This window comes from Strix uralensis, chromosome 3 (assembly GCF_047716275.1).
Source record: "Strix uralensis isolate ZFMK-TIS-50842 chromosome 3, bStrUra1, whole genome shotgun sequence".
NCBI classification, from domain to species: Eukaryota; Metazoa; Chordata; class Aves; order Strigiformes; family Strigidae; genus Strix; species Strix uralensis.
In genome coordinates this window covers 52,385,803-52,410,665 of record NC_133974.1, presented here as the reverse complement: position 1 = coordinate 52,410,665, position 24,863 = coordinate 52,385,803, and the positions used below count along the sequence as shown (strand labels likewise).

Genomic DNA, 24,863 nt, shown 5'->3' with positions numbered 1-24,863 from the left:
AAAAAGGAAATGGCATTTTCTCTTAATTAAACCCAAAACAACCAAGTCACACAATCAGCATTTTCTCCTTCTGATCTCTAGTATTAGGTGAGTCTGGCACCAGTAGGTCAGGATTCCACAATTATTTGGGATTTGACCCCTAAAACTAAGATCTTCAGGGCAGGAGTAATGTCTTTATTCAGCATCTAGCACTAAATAAAGTCTCAGCATGATACTGCAGTAAAAATAATAATAAACACAAAAAGAAAACCTTTTCAGTTTTTATGATCACTTCTTTACCCTTTGTTTTATTTGTTCTACTATGAGAACCCACACAAATCATTTGGCCTTTTTTTTTTTTTGATTAATTTTATGTAAATTTAACACCCTGAACAATTTAGCATTATCCTAGCAGGATTTGTAGAAAGTGTTCTCTACCTATATAGATTTAGTACATGGTGTTTGAGGCAGTTAGCCCATGCATGAACTAGAGGTGCCTGGTGAAAGTTCTTTAATCCAAGTCTCAGAAGACTTTTCAGCTGATCTGTGGAATTTACTGAATACTTAAGATTAACCATCCACATTTCAGTGAACAAGCTCCAGGAAGCTTGCAGTTTAAATAATGTGAATAACATAAGTAAGTACTGTCTGTGTTTCCTCCTTCCACCCCCCCAAATTCTTTGTTTGAAATTCAGCAACCCTTCAGAGCTGTGCAGTGAAGTCCTTCCGTTTTCTTTATATTCTCTATTGTCAGGAATTTTTCAGAAAAAAAAATAGAATTATGAATGCAGCAATAAGCTGCTAAAATATGTAATAAACTGTTTCAAGACTTTCTAATTGTCTTATATATATGTTCATTAATGCATGAGGAAATCTGTAGCACATATGAACAAGCAGTTACTTTCATGCTTAATTTATATAGCATCTTGAAAGAGTATTTTAATACTAAAAAACTGAAATGCTTTCTTTAACACAGAAATGTGGCAAATGTAGTATGTGCCCAGCCAAAGATGATAATTTAAAACTTATTAAATACTGAATACAGTGTTTATATACTTTCTGGTAACTTGAATTTCTCAGAACAATTATGTGGCTTTAACACTTGCTCTGAGCTTTACTGTGAAATTTGCCAATTCTTTGCTCTTTTCAGCGGGAAAATGTAAGTGAAGAATCCAGTAATATTACCAGTTGAAGTTAAGAATTACCTTTTTGTGTGTGCACAATATTTGTAACTATTGAAATTTGCCTCCCAGGTAGTGCATATGTTTATTTTTAAAATCATTTAGTAGATGTAATTTTTTTTTTTATGATGTACTGATTTCTCTGCTTTGAATTATTTTAATTAATCCCTGAAAAATACTTGCAATATTTTTACCACTATTTCTTATTACTTTGAATTGGCCCCATTACAATTATACAGGAACTATCAGGGCCTTCTCTAGAAGGGAGAATCTAGAGGTGGATTAGCAGTCTAATTCACTTCTGCTTACTTTCTGCCCTCTGTCATGAGGGTCTTTATTTGGAAATTATTAAGAATATTTTTTCTCTGTGTGCATTTCAAGGGTTATTACAGACTAGTCTGAGTGCCACAGTTTAAGATGCTGTTGCAGTAATGACAGGAGACCGGCTGAGTGATAGGGTTGTTCATTACAATGTCAGGTGGAGAACTGGGGACCTTGCTGCCAGGACAGCAGTGCCAGACAGTGTTAGTGTGTTCAGTCAGAAACGAGCATGTTCCAACTTCACAGGATACTGCACAGTGCATAATTATGCTTGACAATAGTCTTTGTCTCCCTGTTTCAGTTTACAGAGGTGAATAACATGCATCTTGGTAATGGAGTATGACGATTATATGCAGTTCGTTACAGTGTTGTTGTAAAAACATTCCCCTTCAGTGATAAATCAGAGAGCACCTGCTCCTACTCTGAATGCTGGTAATTGAGGGCAGTACACAACTAGAAACTGATGCTAACACTGGAACCTTGAATGTAGAAGGCCATCCCAAAACTAGAGCTTTTGTTAAAAGTTCAGAAATCCTCACTATAAAAACACAGGCTCAGTTTATTCTTCTGGTTGCCTTTCTTTTCAGGCAGGCTTTCTTTTTTGCGCTAAGGTTGGTATTTCCTTTTAAAAGATGCTTAAGGGGTATAGGAGTTGGTGAAAGCAAACGTTTTTTATAAGTAGTCATCCTTGCAGCCCTAAGGTTGTTGCATCAACATAGCATAACTGAGTTTCCAAATTATGTCCTTAGTCTGGCTAAAAACATAATTCTGTTGTTTTCAGTGCGCTTTTTCACCCGTGTAGCTGCTCTGATACAGGCAGTTGTGGGTAAAGTTGTTGAGCAATGGAGTTTTATCATCTATGCACTTGGTTAATTGTTTCTGCACAGGTCACTGAAAAGAATTACACAGTAGTTATTGCAAGCCACTCCCAGTCTAGCCTGCATTTGAGCTGAGAGGTAGAAGACTCAGGAATGGTTTATCCATTCCATGAGCTATCCAGCCATCTAACTGACAAATGAGTTTGGTTTCGGTTAACAGCAGAACTATACAAATTCTGTCATATTTATCTTGGACTTAGGTATATCTGAGATGGGGTTTTTTTTAAGCTGTTGAATAAAACCATGGCATTTTGATATAAACGATCTTCCTTATGTAAGAAAGGGATAAAGGACTGTAGATTTGCTGTCATTTTGGCAGTTACCTGGAGTCAGTACAAGTCCTGGAATGACTGGCATTTATGCTCCTGACATAGATGACTGAGACTCTTGGCAAATGAATTCTGTTAAGAGTTTGTTATGGAGGTTTAAGATGCTGTTCTCTGCTGTCTGTCCCACCTATCTGATGCCCCTTTGCAAGGGTGGGAGAAGATTTGTGTGCTTTTCACCTGTTCTCGGTTCAGTATATCAGCACATGCCACTGACAGCTTAAGCTAAATTTACCAGAGCTTGTGTGGTTGAAGCTTTGGAGACAGGCAGAAAACTGAGGTACACTTTTTCTGGGGGTTAGATTGTTTCCCTAGATGAGCTATTTTCTTATCTCCTATTTGCCCAGTATTTTTATTTGGGACAAATAAGATTTATTCCCAGGTATAATGAAAGATACTTTTCTCAAGTATGCAGGTGACCTGTGGTTTGTGTGAAACATTGCAACAACTTTCCTTGGGAGCTTGCCAGACTTTGAGATATCTCTGGATGTTTTTAAGGACAAGTTAACCAATCATTAGCTAGCAATAACTTGCATATAATTGATCCTTCCTTAGAATGGAAGAATGGACTGTAGATGACCTGAAACTTTCCCTGCTCTTGTACTCAGCTTTATGATTCTTAGTCTTTTAAAACTCCCCCAGGATCACTCTTGGGATTTACTCATTGTGGATTCCTGCAGTCTAAAGTCTCCTGAGCACCTGGATGGGTTCAACACAGATCTTCCTGAGTGGCCTCGGCAGTGTGGCAGGCTGAAGAGAGGAGTGCTTTGGCAGAAGGTGCCTTTGCTGCCTCCTGCTCCCTTGGAAAGCGTGAAGGGGTTAGGAAAGCAAACAGAGATATGAAAGATGCTCTGCTGAACGTGGCTGGTTAAAGAGTCCAGCTGCTGAGTTGGGGGTCTCTCCAAAGTGACTCAAAGCAGCAGGAAATTCTGCCAGCTGTCCCTAAGGCAGTCTCCTTTGGGAAGTCCTGGCAGAGCAACTCTTGCTTTCTTCAGTGGAGTATCTTTATCTTGCAGGAGATGGTAGGGCTTCCTGAAGTGGAGATGGAGTCTCTGCATAAGAGTACTTTCTTGCCAGGGAACTTAACCTGTGGAACCACTTCATCAGGGTTCGTGCTCTTTGTACCTGCCTCGCTTCCGGGGGTGCCTGATACATATTTTCAGTACTATTTCAGCAATCCTGACCAGAATCTGAAAGGGAAATTGGTGTTCTCATCTACAGTTATGTTTAGAAGGAACAGGTGACCTTTAAGCAAGTTGAAAGTTGCAGGTAGGAAACTGGGACCTCTTGAAGACATAAAATATATCAGTCGCATGCAAACTTCTGAGAACTGTGGAAACTTATTTTCTCCACATTCTGCTCGTTCAATATCGGCTATTAGAAATTACTAAAAAAATATGTCAGTGATTGAAAACTTAGATTTAAATGAAACTTTCTCAGCAAAGTACCTTCAAAGTGAAATTAACTACTTTTGTAGTGAGAAAAGCCAGTCCCTAAAGCTTTTTTGTTTCAATTGAATTGTTATTCTGCTGTTAAGTTGACTGGGTCTGCAAAGAACAAGAACCTCCTATTCTTATCCTTGGTCTCAAAGTGAACAGTTTTGTTCTAAGTGTTGTGTAATCATTTGGTTATTTTCTCTAATTATGTGATAAGATGCTTCTCTTTCGTCAGAAAGTAGTAATATTTTTGAGTTACAGCAATAGTAGGGAATATTTTCTTTATGGGGAATAATTATGGCCTTGGTAAACTTGTAGCCTTCATTATGAATGACTGTATGACTACAAGTGCTGGACAATCACTTTCAGCCTTTTTATTTATGGATAAGATTGTCTAAATACTTACACAATAATAAACTAATGATATTACTGTAAAGTCTTGTACAAAGTTGCTTTTTGTTATTTTTTTCTTCCTTTCCTCTTATATTAGCAAAATATTCTCCCTGTAGTGGTGCCTGATATAAACTGAGTATTGGAAGAAGATGCTTTGTACTTGTGATGTAGCTTAATAGCAAACCAGAAAGATTTTCTTCTTCGTAATGTTTTCCTTTTAGTTAGTGTTCAGTGTATGATTGGGATATAAATTTTGAAACATCTCTTTTCTTGTTGCTTTAATACTAAGATTACTGTGCCCCTCCCTCCCCCTGACTCATGTACATTGGAATGGATCATCTCAACACTAATAGAATAACTCCAAGCACGTAGGAGTTGCCATGTGAGTTAAATATTAATTATCTAAGCGGGTATTAGTCTTCAGTGATAGCCAGGAACTTAAATTGGAAAAGCAAATGTAGACATGACATAACCACAAGAGGTTTATTTATAATTGTTTGCATATGGCTTTTTTCCCTGGCAAATTAGCATGTGCATGTATTCCATAATTTGAGGTGTTCCGTTGCCTGTTCCACTTCTTGCATGCATGTAATTCAAAGCAGAAGGTCTGGTGTTGGTGCAAAAAATTTAGGAGCATTTCTACAACCTGTGAGCAGCAGCGAGTCAGAGTAGGTAATTCTGTTACTCTTTCTAGTCATCGGTTCAGGTGTGAATTCCGGTAATATTTTTCCTTACGTGAAAGTCTAGCCCTTTGGGAACACTACTAAATTGAGGTTATGGATTATAAAAACATAGATAAAGTTGGCATGCTTTTTGAGAAATGTGCAGAAATCATATTATGCCAAACCAAGTTAAGTTTTCATTTTTAAATCTGTGCTTTCAGATCTCATCTTTGGGACCTTTCTTTGTATCTATATAAAAATATGTGTTTGTTTAGTGGATAAACAGCAGCATCGGTTTTGTCACCAATGTGGTATTCTCTCCTGCTTACTGTTGCAAAGTATCCCCAGACTATTAGTAGGAACTTGTTATCTACTCTATTATATGTATAACCATGTCTATTTCCTTTTGTAGTATTGATCTGGAAGTAATACAAATGGCATTTGGTGGCTGCTTTAGCTCTTACTTGTTGTCAGCAGCATTATTTTGTTTCAGATAACACTAAAGGTAGTATTTTTTTGAGCAAGCTTTTTACTTTCCTTCTTGGTTATTTTCTGGCCTTTTGATAAAGGTTTTGATTGAAGATCTTGCAGAAGAGCCAAGCAGTTGATTTTTTGTTGCATCGGTCATTGTGGTATATAGGGTAAGGCAAGGTTTTTATTTACAGCTTGTATTTCTTATATTTATTGGGAAAGATAGAAATTTATCTTTAGCTTCTTTTTAGATTATTGCTAAGAATTTTAGTGATATAAAATTATTCTGTGCTATCTCATTGTAATCAAGAATTTACTACAGAGGAATATTATTTTAATTAATTTCATTTTGTTAATTTTTACTGACAAAAAGACAACTATCCAGATTTGCTGTATGATTATTCCCACTAAGCTTTGTATGAATCATAGAATCATTTAGGTTGGAAAAGACCTTTAAGATCATCAAGTTCAACAGTAAACCTAACACTGCCAAGTCCACCACTGAACTATGTCCCACATCTACCAGTCTTTTAAATACCTCCAGGGATGGTGACTCAACCACTTCCCGGGGCAGCCTGTTCCAATGCTTGACAACCCTTTCAGTGAAGAAATTTTTCCTGATATCCAATCTAAACCTCCCCTGGCACAACTTGAGGCTGTTTCCTCTCATCTGTCACTTGCTACTTGGGAGAAGAGACCGACACCCAGCTCGATACAGCCTCCTTTCAGGTAGTTGTAGAGAGTGATAAGGTCTCCCCTGAGCCTCATTTTCTCCAGGCTAAACAACCCCACTTCCCTCAGCTGCTTCTCATAAGACTTGTGCTCTAGACCCTTCACCAGCTTCGTTGCCCTTCTTTGGATGTGCTCTAGCACCTTAATGAATGTTTACAAATATGTGTGAATGTTTGTGAAACTTTCCTGGAGATACTAGTCACAGCTATGATGCCTTTATATTCTCATCTTCCAATGTCTCTAAGAGACTGTTTGGGTAGGAGTTCTGTTTTAAAGAGGAAGAAAACTTTTGTTTTTATTAGTCTCCTGGCACTGATCGGTGGAATTCTCCCACCTCTGATCCAATACATGAAGTAATATTTGCATAGGCATTTACCTTTCCCTTTCAAAAATAGGCTGTGGATATGGCCACGTTCTCAAAACTGAAGATGTGTTTATCTTCAGTAGCACTTTTGAGAGTAGTATCAGCCCTTGCATACACCATGCAGAGACTACTCTGCTTCTCTTCACTCCTCTCAACTGTCTGGCCAGGTCAGAGCTTCAAATGCTTATCTACAGTGCCAGAGTAATTTGTAGACACTGAACTCTAGCTTTTGGGGGTTCCTGCTTATTTTTTTAGCTTTTGCTTATTGCATTCTCCTTTGTGCTGTAATTGGTATTGTTTGTTTGTTGGTTCCTGCCCCTCTCCCTCTATTCATTCCCTCTTCTATTCATGGTACAGTTTTCTTCAAGGTTCACCCTTTTCCTTTAAGAAGTTCGATTCTTATTGCTGTGAAGTAATCTTCAGCTAAGTCTGCGAGCTTTAAAGTTTGGACATTGAGTGACTGCTACATTTTGTTATTGGAACAGACATTTCCATGTCTGTACCACATCTTTGGCAAATGCATTTGCAGATGCTTTGAGCCAGATGCAAGAGAATGGTTTAAGGAGAAGCTCTAGATATAATCGTCTGACAGAATTGATTGTTTTGGGCTTAGATCCTAGACCTAACCTTAGTTTTCTCACTTCAGCCAGACTTTTAATCAAGGACAAATAAGACTGCTTCTGATTGTGAGACCACTCACAGAGCCTTTCAGGGACAACTTCTCAACCAAGCTCTTTCTGTTAATGCTTTAGCTATTTTCTGCTAAGTATGATGACTTTGCTTTCCTCATTCCATTAAAAACTGCTCTAAGACATGTTAGCTTGCAGAGAGTCAAAGAGGCGTGGCAGGCAATTTCCTCACTTCCAGAAATTTTGATTGACACTCTCATAAACAAGCCAAAGAAGAAAAAACTTTGGGTTACTCTTGCTCAACAGATATAGGTGATGGTTTTGGTAGCCCTGTTACTTGTTCTAAAGTTCTTAGTATTACATCTCAGTGCTTTACAGACCTTGGTGCCGTAATATACTTGCCATACTTAAGAGTCACTTTCTTGGTTGCTCATACTTTTTCCAGTTCAGTAGTTACCCAGAGTTGAGAGAGTTGCTTTTCTGCTGGGACTTCAAAGCCTCCAGTGACATACTGTGAAGAATGCTGCAGGTTGGTTGTCTCCAATGTCTGTAAATCAGAGACGTATGTTTCATTCCCTGCTGGTACTAAAGCAAGGACACTAGAAGAACTTGTGTAGCTACCCAAATCCCTAGTCTGCTCCTCAGATGATGTTTGTTCTCAACCTTCTCGAAAGCTTTGGCCTAAACAGTTGCCACAGTGTGAAGGAAATCTTATGTGTAAGACTACAGCACCATAGGAGTGATTCCACCCAGCGAGTGAGCTCAAATGCCAGCTCTTCCTCTGTTGTTGCATGGGTAATGGACTCTGTCTTATTTCAGGGATATGAGAACTGCTGTAAGCAAAGACTAACCCTTCTTAAAATTATTTGGCTTTGCATATAACTCAGAGTCATTCAGTTCTCAGCAATACTTGAGTTGGGAAGTCAGGGGATTCCTTCTCAATTGCTGGTTTTTGTCTTCTTGTTGTGTTTCACCTTTTTGTGTCACCAAAAGTGTGATGAACACAGAGCACATGCTGGCATGGCTGTTCATCTAGAGATGTGCTGCTAAAATATGTTGTCTTCCCCCCCCCCCCCCCCCCGAGGGTATTTAGTTGGGTGTTGTTTTAACTTTTTTTTTTTAAGAATTCAGTGGCTACCTTGGTATTCTTTTTGGATTCTTTCCTGTGGTTCTAAGATTAATTTTTCCAAATGTTTTCTTCAACCTCCAGAGTTTCAAAGGCATATTAAGACTTTGTAACCCTCAGTGGAGGAGACAACAATTCCACTGCAGCAGACAATTTTTGTTTGGCGTTCATTGCACCTCAGGCATCACCTTGTATCTTTGCTTAGGAGATGCTTCCCTTTAGCTCCAACTTCTTGCCAAAGAGAAAGAGATTTTGGATCAGTGAAGTCTGGATGCCTGTATTTGCTTGTTCAAGATAATGTGTAAGACATGATACTACTGTTTCTTCAATAGAGATATGGGCCCACATCTCTTGGTTTTCAGGACACTTCTATATCCTCTGTCTGGCAGAAAATACCTGGTAGTCTGTAGTGATCCAACCATTATCATTGTGTACCATTGGAGCTGATATGTTCTTATGCATAAAGTAGCCCTTTTGTGATGTAAAAATAATAGCTTTTTTCTCTTTATTAGTTAAAGGTTCCCTGCAAATAGCTTTGGGATATTATGAAATATAAAAAGTTCTACTAACCCCTATGGAGACCCCTGGAGAACAGCAGAACGATTCCAGACTTGGTTTCCACCTATGTTTACCTTCTCCAAGCTGTGATCTGTACAATGGATTTTTCCTAGTGTCTCCCTACATCTTCTTCCCATACACTGATGAGCTCCTTGGGTATTCTGGGCCATATAACAGCCTGCCCCTATGGTGAATCCCATGCTAAATACACATCCGCTCCTTTTCAGGCATGTCTCCGGATTATGTGGATTCCTGACTGGTGTTTCATCAGCATACTAGTTACAGTCTCCTGGACAGTCTTCTCATCTGTAAGTTAATAAAGTAACCTGAATCAGAATCTGAATAACACCTCTTGACTTGAACCAAAGGCCATGTGATAATCAAGGTATTCTGAACTTCCTTGACAATGCAACTTGCCCTTCCATCAGAAAGGCATGTTGTTGCCTGGTTTTAATTATCTTAAATGTATTTATAATATGCTTTAGTTATGTAAAACTGGGAATACAGTAAAGGACAGAAGTACAGTTGGAGAGACAAAATTTTCTAAGGAAAATGGACAATGAAGAACACTTTTAGAATTGGAAAAAACTACTATTAATCATAAACCTAGAATGGAATTGTCATATTCTCCCCCTCTACTCTCATGAGACCCCACCTGGAGTCCTGTGTTCTGGGGCCCACAGATTAAGAAGGACATGGACCTGCTCGAGTGAGTCCAGAGGAGATCCACAAAGATGGTCAGGGGTCTGGAGCACCTCTCGTACGAAGACAGGCTGAGAGAGTTGGGGTTGTTCAGCTTGGAGAAGAGGAGGTTCCAGGGAGACCTTATAGCAGCCTTCCAGTACTTCAAGGGGGCCTACAGGAAAGATGGGGAGGGACTTTTTATCAGGGAGTGTAGTGATAGGATGAGGGGTAATGATTTTAAACTGAAAGAAGGTAGATTTAGATTAGATGTAAGGAAGAAATTCTTCACTATGAGGGTGGTGAGACACTGGAACAGGTTGCCCAGAGAAGTGGTGGATGTCCCCTCCCTGGAAGTGTTCAAGGCCAGGTTGGATGGGCCTTTCAGCAACCTGGTCTAGTGGAAGGTGTCCCTGCCTATGGCAGCGGGGTTGGAACTAGGTGATCTTTAAGGTCCCTTCCAACCCAAACCATTCTATGATATGATAAGATATTGTCTCCTGTCAGGAGTGAATTGTGCTTCAAGTTAATATCAGGGGCAAGGATTTAACTAGATTTAAGATGTAGCTTGGTTAGTTTAGTTCATGAAAGGGATTATACAGTGTTGTCTTCTGCATTGCATAGGATTAGATTTGTGGGTTAAGGATGACATATCCTACCCAAATTGTAATTTAGCTACTCAGAATATATGCATCTCAGATAGTCAAATCTATTTATTTTCCAAGACTGCTTAACATTATATGTATAGATACATTAGGCTCCTCCCTGCCTAGCTGAGACATTTAACTTGAGTCATCCACACAAGCCTAGAGGTGCTTAATTTGTCTAGATATCTGGGCAGCCTTCTAAATTCTCTATCAGTCACAGGAGAAGCTTGAAAAGGTGATCTGGGGATTAGATCTGTGACTATTTAATCTCATATATATATGAGTATAGTGTTTAGGGATATGGTGTAGTTGAGAACTGTCAGTGTGAGGTTAACGGGTTGGACTAGGTGATCTTCAAGGTCTTTTCCAACCTAGATGATTCTGTGATTCATGTAAGAGTGGTCTTTACTGTCCCTGACTGATAGAGCATTCAGCTGGTTATGCCATATTAGGGCACTGAGAAATATGGGTGCAACACTCAAGCTAAGTGATTTAAACTTACGTCTTCCACTTTCTAGGGGAGAAAGGGCAAGGCAGTAGAAGAAAAATGCCTTTTGAGTAACCAAGACATAAAACTGGATGGATGCATGTCTAATTTTCTAATCAATAATTCTGGAGATGGTTTTATCCAATGACAATGTATGTTTTTTTTTAAATGCATAATTATTTTCCGGGATTAAGATCTGGAAACTTAGTTCTACCGCTTGCAGCTAATATTCCAATTTCTGGGTAAGATTTGGCTTCCTTATTTGCTTGCTCAGTTTCAAGTGCTTTCACACAAAATGTTCTGTGGCTTAATGCTTTTGATTACTGCAATAAGGGAGGTATGAATTCATTCCTCTTAATCTGGTTTCCATCCTTTAATCAGTCTTCCCATTTCTCGAGTGAGTTCTCCAAACAGCAGGCTAGTTAGTGTTCAGGAGGCAAGAACCATCCTTCCTTTGGTACTTCAAAGAGGGCAGATAGAGTTAAAATGAAGTACACGAAGGCCTTTTAGATTTCCTCTTGGTTCCATACATCCTTGGTAAAAAAAAAAAAAAAATAATGTAAATGGACTGGATTGCTCTTTATACTCACTTGTGATTTGTGTGCATTCTTCAGAAACGCAGATGTTTACCTAGGTCTGATGATTTCCTCCTGCTGTCCACAGAGACTGCTGAAGTGACTATGTTGCTGTATTCCCAGCCATGCCCTTTTCCTCCCTTTTTCTGTGCTTGAAACCAGCATTTTGATGACAGCACAAATATTTGATAATTAGAATTTTATACAGTTTTATTCCAATACTGTGTCCTAAATTCTCTGAATATCTACAGTTAACATATCTTAAATGCAGAAGAAATTACTGAAATCATTGTGTTCCTTGGTTCTTATGTTGTCTACCTCTGAGGCAAACAGGTATCTTTATTACTTGGTAATTATATGTACTGGTTCAAAGTCTAACAATTCCAAGCTATCTTTTCAGAGCTCCCTGTAGAGACAGCTAAAGATAATCTCATTTTCTCCATCCCTATTCAATCACTATCTACTCTTTGTCTAAATACTTGTTAAGAGAGAAGGAGCCAACTTTAACAACACCCTTACTAGGTTTGCTCTTCCTCTTGGCTGGCTGGGCTAATCTTTTTGCTGTATTGTAGAGAATAAACACATTCACAATCTTTTCTTTTCCTTTTCATGTGTGTAGTCCCTTGGCTTTCTCAAAGGAGCCAGCAGAGATCTGTGTTTACTCAGTGTTTCCCTTATCACAGAAGATACTATGATTGTCACATGTAATAGTCCTGAGGGCCATGGATATTTTTTCCTGCAGACTGAGAACACCTTCTTTTCCCTGATAAATATGTACATGCAGGTTTTTTGGTCATACTGATTTAATAATGTTGATGCCATAAGCCGTGTAGGTATACCTTTACTGTCTCTCACTTAAGAAGTCTGATGTAAGAGGAATGCGTAACTGAAAACAGTCTTCTGATCCTGTGAAGATAAGTTCTCTTGCAAAGCTTTCAAATGTGACTGTTTTGTCTCGTCTTGAAACTGAGGTGACATCTCCAGTTTAGTGACTGTAGTTTTCATTCCCATAGATTTTGTATTTCCAAGCCCAAATCAGAAAGTACAAGAATGTGTGAATTTCAAAATGTTCTTATTTCATATTTGTGCCTCCAGTTATTTAAGCTAGTAACTTTAAATAATTATTCAAAGCATAGCACGAAGTTATTTTAAAAATCAAGTTTCCAAACCTGGGGTCAAGAAAAGAAGGTGAATGCAGTCATTCTTTGTCTGTTTGTCTATGATTGCTATTTCATGCCAATAATTTCTAAAGTGCTGTCTGATTTGAGACAAATTTCATAGGGGAACAGATATTTGAAACGTTCTTAAACTCCTACACATATTATGAAAATGTATGTCTTTGCAAATGTTTTGGGCAATGGAAAGGTGACCGTGTTAGTTTACATGTAAATAGATACAGGAAACCAGAGAGGAAAGGCATCTTACAGATATCCCAATTATGGGAACAGCTTTAGTTAAAGCTCACAATCAACCATGACACAAAAGCCTTGAGAGGACTAGCTTTAATTAGTTCCAGTGTTCATGAAAAAAATTAGTTTTCTTTGCAATATTTATTCCTTTCCTGGCAAGAGTATTTCTCAAACTCAGACATGGACAGTGAAAGTAAATGCTGGCTAGAATTAATTTTAGTATTTAAATTTAGGTTAAAACACTTATGTAAATATGAGCTCTTTAAACGCTGCTTATGAAATTACAAGGAAATCTAATTTTGTCCGGAAAATAATTTTTTTCATGGTATATTTTAAGGTGTTTAAATTATGGCTTGCAGAAATTATGAAATATTAGAATTAATTTATTAAAATATAACAAGTTTTAAAACTTTCATGCAGGTAATCCCTACTTGCTACATAAATTTGCTAAATGAAAACTGATTTCTTTACAGGCCAAAGGATGGAGCCTTATTTCTCTTTCATCAGAGTGTTGTAACAGAAGGGCAAATAGCGTCACATTTCTTCTTAATGAATATTGGCATGACTAGTTTCTTCGATTTTCCGTAGAAGTTTATTTATTGTTTGGAAGTCCTATAAATTACGCTAATAGAAAAAAACTTCTTATTGCAAGTTGTAAATGTGGTCCTGCAAAGAATCTCATTTAACTTCAGAATAACTACTTAAAGGATGAAGAGTTTGAGAGTCTGGACCGCGGAACTCAACCTTCAAAGGACATCCAAACTAGAAATTTAATTGGGAAAAAAAAAGCCTAACTTGCAAAATTGAATTTATGCAGGTGCGAATTTAGAGTGGGTGATAGCAACAAATAATGGTATAACTGAAAGAATTCATAGAAACAGAATTATTTGGGTTGGAGGGGACTTCTAAAGGATCACCTAGTCCAACCCTGTGGCAGGGACACCTTGCACTAGACCAGGTTGTTCAAAGCCCCATCCAGCCTGGCCTTGAATACTTCCAGGGATGGGGCGTCCATGACTTCTCTGCGCAACCTGTTCCAGTGTCTCACCACTCTCACAGTAAAGAATTTCTTCTGTATGTCCAATCTAAATGTCCTTTCTTTCAGTTTCAAAACATTGTCCCTTGTCCTGTCACTACAGGCCCTTGTAAAAAGTCTCTCTCCATCTTTCTTATAAGCCCTCTTTACATATTGAGAGGACACAGTAAGGTCTCCCCGGAGCCTTCTCTTCTCCAGGCTGAACAACCCCAACTCTCTCAGCTTTTCCTCACAGGAGAAGTGCTCCATCCCTCTGACTGTTTTTGTGGCCCTCCTCTGGACCTGATCCAACAGGTCCATGTCTGTCTTGTGCTGGGGGCCCCAGAGATGGACACAGGACTTCAGTGGGGTCTCACAAGAGCGATGTAGAGGGGGAGAATCCTCTCCCTCGACCTGCTGGCCACACTTCTCTTGATGCAGCCCAGGATACAGTTGGCTTTCTGGGCTGTGAGCGCACATTGCTGGCTAAACACCATCCTCATGTTTAGACTTGTTTAGGTATGTTCATGTAACACAAATACATCCAGAATGTTGTTCTCAATTTTGGATACCACATTGCTAGAATAATGCTGATAAATTAGATGATACTTGGGTAAGAGTAATAAACGTTATTGGAATTAGTGATGCTTTCATTTTTTTCCTGCTAAATAAGAACAGAAATGTATCACTTGGTAGAATTGCTAGGAAAGAAAGGGTACAATATCTATAAATGGCTGAAGGTTACAATCAACAAGAAATAAGATCTAATATGTATAGTCCGAAAGTACAGGGTAACAAAACTGCGAGGGAAAGCGAGAATTGACATGTTTGCCTGTGTATGAGATGTAGGTGGTTGTAGAAGAGTTTACCTAAGAAATTATGGGAAACCCTCTACCTAAAATGATGAAAATTGAAAAATTATTGTCCCAAATGGCAATGCACTGTGTAGGAAACAGGCACATCTGAGTCCTCCTGTCTTTACTTAACAAATCTTTTATTCACTTCAGTGGGGAGTTTTGACTGAGTGAAGGATGAAACGACCAGTTTCTAGCCTTCAACAATGTAAATCATCAGTGTTTCTGGACTGTTGAATATTTAATAATATTTCTGTTCAAAAGTAAACTACTTCTCTGTGCATGTTAATACCTTTTTCCCGCAGCATGTCTGTTCAAACATGTTAAGTAGCTTAAATGGCAGTAGACAGGGCAAAATGTTGTTTATGAGCATTCACATTTTTTGCAACAAATCCTCTTCTGTGGAATTTTACTGTTCACAAGGGGGAAAAATTAATCTACAGAGGAGCTTAGCTAGTAATAATAAGGTGATTATTAAACATCTGTACATCCCACTTGATAGTTGGTATATCTTAATTCTTCCTTTAAAATTGTGAAAAAGAAAATCAAAACCAATAATCTGTCATTTGTGGCTTTGGTATCGTAGCATAAAATGCATTTCAGCATTTAGTATCATAGCATAAAGTGCAGTGAAAATTTCATTTTCAAATACATGGCTTATCTCTGGCTCTTGCAGTGTGAACATAACTTCAAATCTCTAGACATGTTTTGAGGCACAAAAAGCTTCCGATAATCATTGTTGACAGCTGTTATTTACTTTAGTAAGTGAGTACTAGTTAGTATAATGTTTATCACTGGTGGATTAATATACAGGAACTGCCTAAGTAGCCCCTGTATTGTATACGGTTTCTTAGTCACAGCCCCTCTGTACATTGGTACTGTGGATTCCTAACATTATTTATTATTTCATTAGCATCCAATTTCCTTCTTGGATTCAGCAGTAAGGTCAACACAGTGAAAGGCCCCCTTCCTTCCTTTCCTCACCCATGCGCAGCCACTCACTTCTTTCATTTTTGGCACATGGTAATTTAATATTTACCAGTTGTAGCTTGGTACCAAAGGAATAATTATTTCTTAATCGCTCAGCCTTCAGGGGGTTCTCCACTTGTGTCTGGGGAAAAAAGGGCAGGCTTTGGTCACTGGGGGTGAGCACTTCTTCGTTTCCTTTGTAAGGACAGCTCTGTTGTTAAGGCAAGGCACTGTGTGTTGAATTCTAATGCCTTTGTGCGAGGGCCAGCCTGCTCCGAAGCTGGCCAGCATGGGAGGTGTTGGCTGCGATTGATAGTGCCACAGCCTCGGGGGCTCCCTTGGCCTGGGGAGTTGTGGAAGTTGGCAGTGCATCGCTGATGGGGAATGTAGCAGTTCAGTGCCGTAGCCAGGGTGGAACACGTTACCTTCCCAGTACCTGCCAGGTTACATTTCTTAGCAGCTGGGAAGTTCAGGTACCTTTTCTTTAAATATTTATAATGTACTGCCACAATATACTGTCCATGCAAAGGCAGGTTGTTATATCAGTGCAATAGAAGTATATTGGCATTCATTTTACATGCATTTGGTAAATTTTATAAAATTAAGTTATAAAATCGGCTTGCGCATTTAATAGGTTTTATCCTGAACTGGTGGAGGACTATGTAACAAAGGTAACTGTTAATATATAGAATACACATTTTCAAGAAAAATTGTAGAAAATTTTCAAAGGTAGTGTGTTATGATAGATACGCTAAAACCACGGAACCTGTACCCTCAGTTCTGCTACTAAGGTTTTGATTTTAAATTAGCACTGGATTAGTTATCTGTCTCTGTCAAGACTATAATAAAGAGCTTTTGTTGCAATCCATCATAGGGCTTTTGTGTTATACACTGTACATAGAAACTGTTAACAGGAAGACCAGATTAATGCTGATAGAAAAAATGTCATCAGATAAAACATAGGTCTCAAAAAGCAATTTCAAATCACATAGTATGTTATGCATTAATACATTTTTAGCCTTTGGGGAACAGAGGAAAACTTGTAATCAAAAATTAATTTGAGCATTCTTGGCTGTACCTAAATTAGAACCCAGGATACTTCCAAAATTGTTTTTAATCAAATGACCTGACAGGAGCTCACTAGGAGACAACTAATGAGTACAGGGTAATATGAATAATATTTAGTAATGTTGATAAGAAATTTTGCATCTTTTTTTCAAGTCTTACGGGTAATAATTTAAAATATTTCTATTTAGAGGTAGCAGTGTGTGCGCATGTATATAATACAAATGCATTGTGCCATATGTTTTATATTTTTAGAATTAATTTCTTCAGAAAGCTTAATAGAAACACAAGTGTAAGGAGTCACTATTTTTTTTTCTTTATTAATATCCTAACAATAAAGTGCAGTGTGGTTCCATCTGATGTATTTCTCCATTAATATATGGACATATACAATGAATTTAATTAATTTTTTTTTGGTAGTAAGGTATGATTAGAGATTGTGCCTGTTTGGGGACAATGATTCTCATTTTTTCTGTGAACTATTCACAGGATTGGTTTTGTAAGTTTACTTACAAAACTGTAGTTTAATACTGTAGTTTCAATGTTAGAAGGAAAAGAATTGATGATTAGTATTATGTGCCTTTAAGATCTGCATTGGGATTTGAGAAATGCAATTATATTCTATTCAGTTTCTCATTGTTTACTGTTTTGTAAACTTAAACTATCACAGGTCATGAAGGGATTGGATCATCATCTATGTAACAAAAGTTTTAGTTTAAAGATAACTGAGAAGTAGAATTGTAGGGAAAAAAAACCCCAAATAGCAATTGATTCTAATCTAACATCTCGAAATCTTTAGTGTTGTTATTTTATTAGTTTGTTTTTAATATACCTAGGGATTTTCATTTTGAATCAGAAATTTATTCTTCTTATGTTCTGTGTTTTTTATGTTATATATTTTGCAAGTAAATTGTTATACCAAAAAAAATTCACTATCTCCTTTAATTTCCATTTTTACTTAAAATACTTAACGTGTAGGAAATTTGTAAGTCTAAATGTTTCTTGCTGAAGACATGCTAAACAGTGTCATGTCTAACTCTGTTCACTGAATTTTGTCTATGAGCCAGAATTGCAAGTGGCTTGGTACCTTATTGCCCCCAGCAGCCCTACTGTTCAGGGTAGGTAGTGTTGAACCTGATTTCCCCCCCCCCCCCCCCAAGAGCAATTTGATTTAAATACTTCTTTATTAAGACAAACAGAAATGTTTTTACAGTTATTAGCAAGATACATCAAATAACTGCCGTTATGGTGGCTGGATTTTTTTTTTTTTTTTTTTTTTTTTTTTGCTTTTACTGTAGTAAGATAGAAGCTGTTGGTAGTGGGGAAAAAATAAAGGAAGCAACATGGTTAAAAGAATCAATGCTTAACAGATTGACAAATCAGTTGGTACTTGTTTATGTTCCAGAAAAACAAAGGAAAAAACTTCAGTTATGTGAAATCAAGCTGAGCTTAGCCTTGTAGAAAGAAACTATCTAGAAGAGCTGCAGTTTGTAAGTGGCTGTGCTCTGAATTGTTTGTATTTGAATTCCACTTCACTAACAGGAATTCTACATAACAAAAAGGATGAGATTTGCAAAACTCACATGCTGTTTATTTAACCGTATTGTATTTTGCATCGGTATTGGAAAAAAGAAACCAATATGGAGCTGAATATTCTCTCCTTGTATTTAGGAAAGCTTAGGTTTTTGCTCTGTACACATGATGGGAGTGAAATCTTTCATTAAGGCTTGAGCAGAGGAGAGGACTGTATAAATGATGGTCACAGCATCTGTCATCTGCATACTGGGACAAGAGGGGCTAGTGACAGCACAAACGAAACAGAGGTGGGAGGAATTTCAGCACGTGCGTAAGGACCCTGAGGAAGCCCAAAGCTATACATTGAGTTGTAGCCAGAGTCAAACTTTAAATGATCTTCCCCAACAGATTTGGAAGTGGTATGGAAGCCCTGAGGGCTGGACTCACTCAGGAGAAAGTGGTTGCTGCATGTTATGATGCTGTATTTTGTTACACGTAGCTGCTTGACTCAATCCAGATTGCAGTGTTTCACTCACTGAAAATACGCTGTTGGCTCCTCTAAAACTTGAGGTAGCTATGAATTGGCATGTCAGCTTTCTCCCCTGATATGTTGTTGCTCTTTCTATTAATGAAGTTGTACTTGCTGCACTGATACTAGGGTGTCATATGTTGCAGAGTTACCCATACTGAGAATTCTGCTGTTGCTGCCATCATGAGAGTCATCTCAGTGTCAGTAACTATTTAAGATTTTTTGGAAAAGCTAACATATCACAGATGAAGCTCTTAAAAGTTAGCATACACATAATTAATCACCCCATCTCTTCCCACCCATAACTTGCCAAAATTGCCTTCATTTTTTCTATATTATTTCATGATAGTCACAACCAATTTAGGGCTGAGAATACGAAATTTTTTTGAGTGTAAAAAATTATTGCCCTTTTTTCATTTGTTTATCTGAATGAAGATGAAACTTTGAAATTTTGGCAAGGAGGTAGATGTAGCTGCAGTTTGTGTCTATAATCAACCACATAGTTTTCAATTGTTTTTTCCATGCTCTTTAAAGATGAGTGTGCCTGTGTGTGTGCAGGTGTGCATGCCTGCATGGGGGAGAGATTGTAGTCTTGTGATGCACATCTGGGAGAAAATTGGCTGGATGGTAGCGGTTGAAAAGTAATTTTGTAGCACTATCTGTAATTATGCCTTAAAGATTGAGTAGAACTCAAGTCCTACCCATTTTTGTGACTGCGTTGTCTGTTTTCTGCTTATCTGATGTGACAGATGTACTAAGATGGTTACAGATTGTTCTACAGGAAGAAAATAGTAATTGTCACAGACAATTAAAACAATACGGAAGTCAGTCATTATTATATACAGAATAAAAATTACAAATGCATTTTAAATACATTTTATAATTATAAGTTAGATTGTTTTTTATAATCTGTTCCTTATTACCTTGCAAATCAGATACTTTCCTATACAGTGTTACTGAGAGAGAGACTTCAGTGGCCCATTGACATATTAGTCCATCCCTGCATAATCTTATCTTCAGTTCAGCAACAGAATATTTAGAGAATGTTTGAGATGCTGTTATTGGTATTACTTGAGGAATGGTATTTTTTATATTTGTGATACAAACAAAATAAATATTTTATTAATAAAAACCCAATTTATTAACTTCCTTTATATACCTTATATAGACATTGCTTCTTAATGTTGACCAAATGTGTAACAACTTTTTTGAATAGACAATCTAGTATAGGAGGTCTTAAGATGTAAACAATTCATTTTACACTCTTTCTGAAACAGCAGTGATGTCAGCATCACTTTCTAGTAATATATTTTGTATTTATTTTCTTTCACACTGCTTTTTAGTTACAATAAGGTCATCTTTTCCTACTCACTTGCACTTACAAAAATTTTTGCGAGTTGCGTAAGACTGAGATTTGAGGGAAGTGTTCCAAGAAGGTCTTTCATTCTGTAACATGGTTCATAACAGAACGGATTGCAAAACTGTAATTTTAACACATTTCTGTTGAATTGTCAATTTAAGATGTCAGTTGTCATCTTGTCAGTTCCAAGATGTATCCTCTAAGGGATGTTAATTGCCTTTAGAGTTTTAAAATTGTTATGTTGACTCAGCAGTAGGTGGTAGTGGCCTACTTTCTTGAAGGGCACCATACTGTTGGTGTCTGTTTCTTCACAAGCTTTTACCTGGACCTTGATCTTACAGTGAGAGCTGCAGAGAAAAAAGCTGCATGAAGTCTTTGCACATTTGCCTTTTCATAGTAGAGGTCTGTTTTATAAGATCTTCATCTTTGGATTTTCTGCAATTGGTATAACATGATGTCTCACAGTATAATTAAGATAAAATTTGACGAGAGCATGAGCTTGTTTTGTTAACTGATACAATTCTGATTTTACCAGATCAATTAACACATCTGAGGATTTTTATTAGCTACTTTCATTCTGTCCCAAAGTCTGTATAGTGTAGATGCAGTTAGTACATTATTACGTAAGCAAATATAAAAACTATTGTATATTCTATTTCTGCTTCTAAGGGTGGGTGGGGGAACTGTTAAATTGATTGTTGCGTTTCAGATAGTGGTCTGTTCTGCCAGCAGCTAGAACGTGATCAATTAAATGAGGCATATGAAAGTCATTGCTGTTGCACACATAGTTAAAGGAAAATTACAAGAAGTATTAAGGCATAAAGATATGCTATAGAAGTGGTTGAAATTAATTTTAACTCTGTGAAAGCAAGGGTATTCAGTGTTGCATTATTGCTATATTATATAAAAATTACAGATGAATGTCCTTCATTAATGCTAAGAAAATAATGTCAAGTTTAGTAGGATGAAATGTAACCTAGTCAAACATAAACTTGCATTAAAAAGGACATGTGATTGTGGAATTTCATTTGTCTTCTAAAAGTAAAACTGAAGTATAGTTTAATTACCAGTTAAACTGTTGGGCAGGTTTAGTTTTCCCCACCTTAGTGTTGTGCTTTCATTCCTACTTGTATTACTGTACTTGCTAGAAAACCCGAATCATTACTGTGACAACTGACATTTCAAATTTTTCACAAGCTTCCAGTAACATAACATTTCTCCACACATCTTGCAATTCTGAAATATTTCTACAGGAGCGTGTCGAAGGGAAAATGATAGCTGTTTCCTACACCGGTGCTCCCTGGGGCCATCACTTGGCAGCAGCAGCAGCAGGGTGAAACTGTCCTGGCTGGAGCAGCGCGGCTCCCACCAGGGCTGCGGTTGGGCCTGGGGGCAGGCACCCTGGGAGCAGGTGTCTTGGCTCCTGCCAGCAGCGTCTGAGAAGTATGAGACAGAGATAGAAGAGTGTCACCCATAAGGTCCCTAATAGCTGAGGAGGGCTGTGCAGCACACTAAACAACTTGTCTTCTGAAAAGAAGTGTGGTTGGATCTCATTAAGGCTGTTCTTCTGAAAAGATATTAATTAACTTTCATTAGTGCTGTTGTTCTGCAGTGTTTTAAGTAATAGGAATTAATTGAAAATGAACTGGAGCATTTTACCTAATTCCTAAAAAATCATCTATCAAAGCACGATAGATTAATAAAAACATTAGACAGTCATTATGTACACATACTTGTATTCTGTACTCATAGCCTCAGCGTGTGTATGTGGGGGATGAGGTTGTGCCAGCCTTTGTGCAACTGAAGTAGCAGAGGGGTTTGTAAAGAAGATTAAAGTTGGCTTCTCAAGTGGATTCAGAGTGCTTCAAAGGATGCATAGGAACTGAGGGAGAGAGTTTTCAATAGTGGCTCTGCAAAAGCGCTCAGCATATCTTTGTAAAGAGGAGTTTCAGTTTAAGATCGCTATGAAGTAAAGCACTTCCATTTAACTCGAGTGTAAACTATTGCTGCTTCTTAAGAATTGCCTCAAAGATTTGTATGGGACAGTAGGGAAGAGGAGATACTTGTGTCTGAGGATTGCCTTCCATTCCCTGAGTTTTGAGCTGGGGAGCAGTGGGGCTGAGGGGAGGGATTGCTCTGAGACCTGTGCAATGGGAGGAGAACTGTAAGTCTCTGAGGAGGTGTCATGTAACCTGCCAGCCTGGGGAACCTCTTAAGCACTGACAAGCCTCTTCTCTCTTCTGCCTGTTTGGGTTATGCACAGTTTCTAGGGCTTACTCAGGAGCAACGTGGTAACAGGATTTTATGATCTAGGAATGAATTTTTCCTTTGCTGACTGAGTGGGGATTGGGTAATGTATGGTTTGGGAGCCGGGGGTGGGGGGTGTGTGTATTTTTTTGCTTTTCACCTAAAGGATATACTAGATCGTAACAATGCCTTTTTTCTTCTTTCACAGCTCTAAAGCTGCATAATAAATATAGTGATTTCAGAATTTTTCAGCTTTCTTGATAAGAACTGCGTTAGGAAAGACATCTTTTATAGGAGTGAAGAAATTGTTTGGGTGCAGTAAAGTTCTGTTTGCTGTTGCACACCTATTGCTCCCTGTGCTAGGATGGCTAAATACGATTGGGGAGAAATCATCAAGACCTTCTAGTGGTTGCAACAAACTGCAAAGAATATGTGGTTCGTAGTGGACAAATTACCAGCAGGTACTTTTGTTCTATACAGCATCCTGTGCCAATGAGTTCCACAATTCATTAAACATTATGTGAAATGCCTTTTCCTTTGTTTTAAGAATGCTTGAGTGGTATTTTTCTTTGTTGCCTCCTTGTTCTTTTTTCTGTGAGAAGTGGGGAAATATTCTCTGTTCAGGCTTTGCATAGTTTTGAAACATGATGCGTAATTTGGAAGATGTCAGTTACATCTTTCGTCATTTTTTCCCTTCCAAGTTATTCTTGTTTTAAAACTCTTCCTTTTATCATACTTACAGTTTTCCCTCTGTTCTTTTTACTTGTTATACTGTATCTTTGGGTAGGACAGCCACAACTGCGTTATTCAGATATTAGAAAATTGTATTTGTGGGGGTTTGGGGAGAAAAAAGATCAAAGAGTAGATTTTCTGCAAATTCTAGAGAGGTCAAAGCAAGAAAATTTCCACTGTCTTAAATGGACTTTTATTCAGGTTCAGAGTTGTATATTTTGACATCCAGGGAGTTCTCGCTTAATCTCTGCTTGTGCAGCACCTTTTTATGCCTGTTGGAGAAAATGTTTGGGCCAATACTGTGTCTTTTCAGCTATTTTATCCTAGAAACAAATCAGACCAGTAAAGGGCAGTACACACTCAAATGCTGTTACTTAAAATCTAGCTAACAGTTGGCTGGAATTACTTTTAAGATTTTTTTGCTTATTGCTATTACACAGTTTTGTAAAGAATCTGTCACTTGAGCATCTGAAGCTTTATGATCTATACGTGCTATAAATTGGGCAAGTTTTTCACGAATGATATAAAATCAAAGAGGGAGAGCAATATCCTCACTAACATCTTGATTACATAAGATAAAACAACAGAAAAAGTGCACTAGCCATCAACTGTTTTTGTGTTTGTTATTTACAGATTTTTTTTTTAACCTTTGTAACTCAGATTTATATTAGATAGAAATAAGGACTGTTTCCGTTTCTTTTATATGTAGATGTTTACTTTTTCTGTGAAAATGTTTCTTTACATAACTTGTTTGGATCTCTTTTTAAAAGACTTGCCTACTGTGCTGTTTATACAACAGTATCATTAAAACAGTAATCAAGAAAGGACTTAACTCTGGAATTAATATTTAATTGCTTCTGTAGAACACTGCTCATGTATCATTTGTTGTGTTTCTTTGACATGACAGAATGGTTGCTTTATTTTCTGTTGGGGAACTGTAATAACGAACCTGTAGTTAAGGGTTTCTTCAGGGTCTTGTCACTGAGGGGAGAGGGGTTGTGCACTCCTAAGACAGAAGCTCTGTTGGTGGGGCCTGTTTGATCTCCCTTGCTTCATGCTACACCTGTGTCTTGCACCAGCAGGTATAACATCTCACTTTAATTATAAACATTTGTCATTGCTTCTATCTGAGACATTGTTCAGATTTGCACTTTTTATTAAATTTAGCTTGTATGTAGCAGCTAGCTTTTTAGTACTTAGGTATTTAGGGACTAGAAAGATTTGGGATATTCCTAGAAAATAAAAATCTGTTCTTATAATTTACCCCTGCCCCATGCACACTTCCATAATTTTTACTGTTAATACTGAGAAACTAAATTACAAAATTTTAAGACCTGAATAATCTTTCCCTTAGGCCAGTGACTAGAAGATTTATTTTCATTGGCTTTTCTCCCTCAAAAGCATAAAATATTTTTGATACTTCTCTCAAGAAAATAAGGGCAGTAGACATGGTGTTAAAATACAATGAAGTCCAATCTGATCCTGGAAACACAGGTTTTTCTCAGGTAGACTTAAGGATCCTGCCTGCGTTCCTCAGCTATGAGCCCAGGCTTCAGTGAAAGAATATACTCCTAGGCAAAGGGGCAAGGAGAAATCTAAGCAGTCTGCAAGAGGAAAATACTCCATTACAGATGTCTTTGACTCTTAGTTCCCTATGCCATTCTAGGTCAGCAAAATTTCAGCTCAACCACCATGGCCTTATATTATTCTTACCCAAAAAGT

The 24,863-nt window shown here is 37.7% G+C and overlaps 1 protein-coding gene across 9 annotated transcripts in view; it reads left to right on the top strand.

Moving 5' to 3' along the window:
* WASF1 (WASP family member 1) overlaps window positions 1–24,863 on the top strand; it is a 102,094-nt gene that overhangs the window by 47,047 nt on the left and 30,184 nt on the right. For 2 of the 9 annotated variants that reach the window (XM_074862272.1, XM_074862270.1), the window contains exon 2: window positions 9,284–9,364. The exons of the other annotated variants lie outside the window; for them this stretch is intronic. The gene's annotated coding sequence lies outside the window, so the exon portion shown is untranslated. The remainder of the gene's footprint in view (window positions 1–9,283; window positions 9,365–24,863) is intronic. 9 annotated transcript variants of the gene reach the window in all.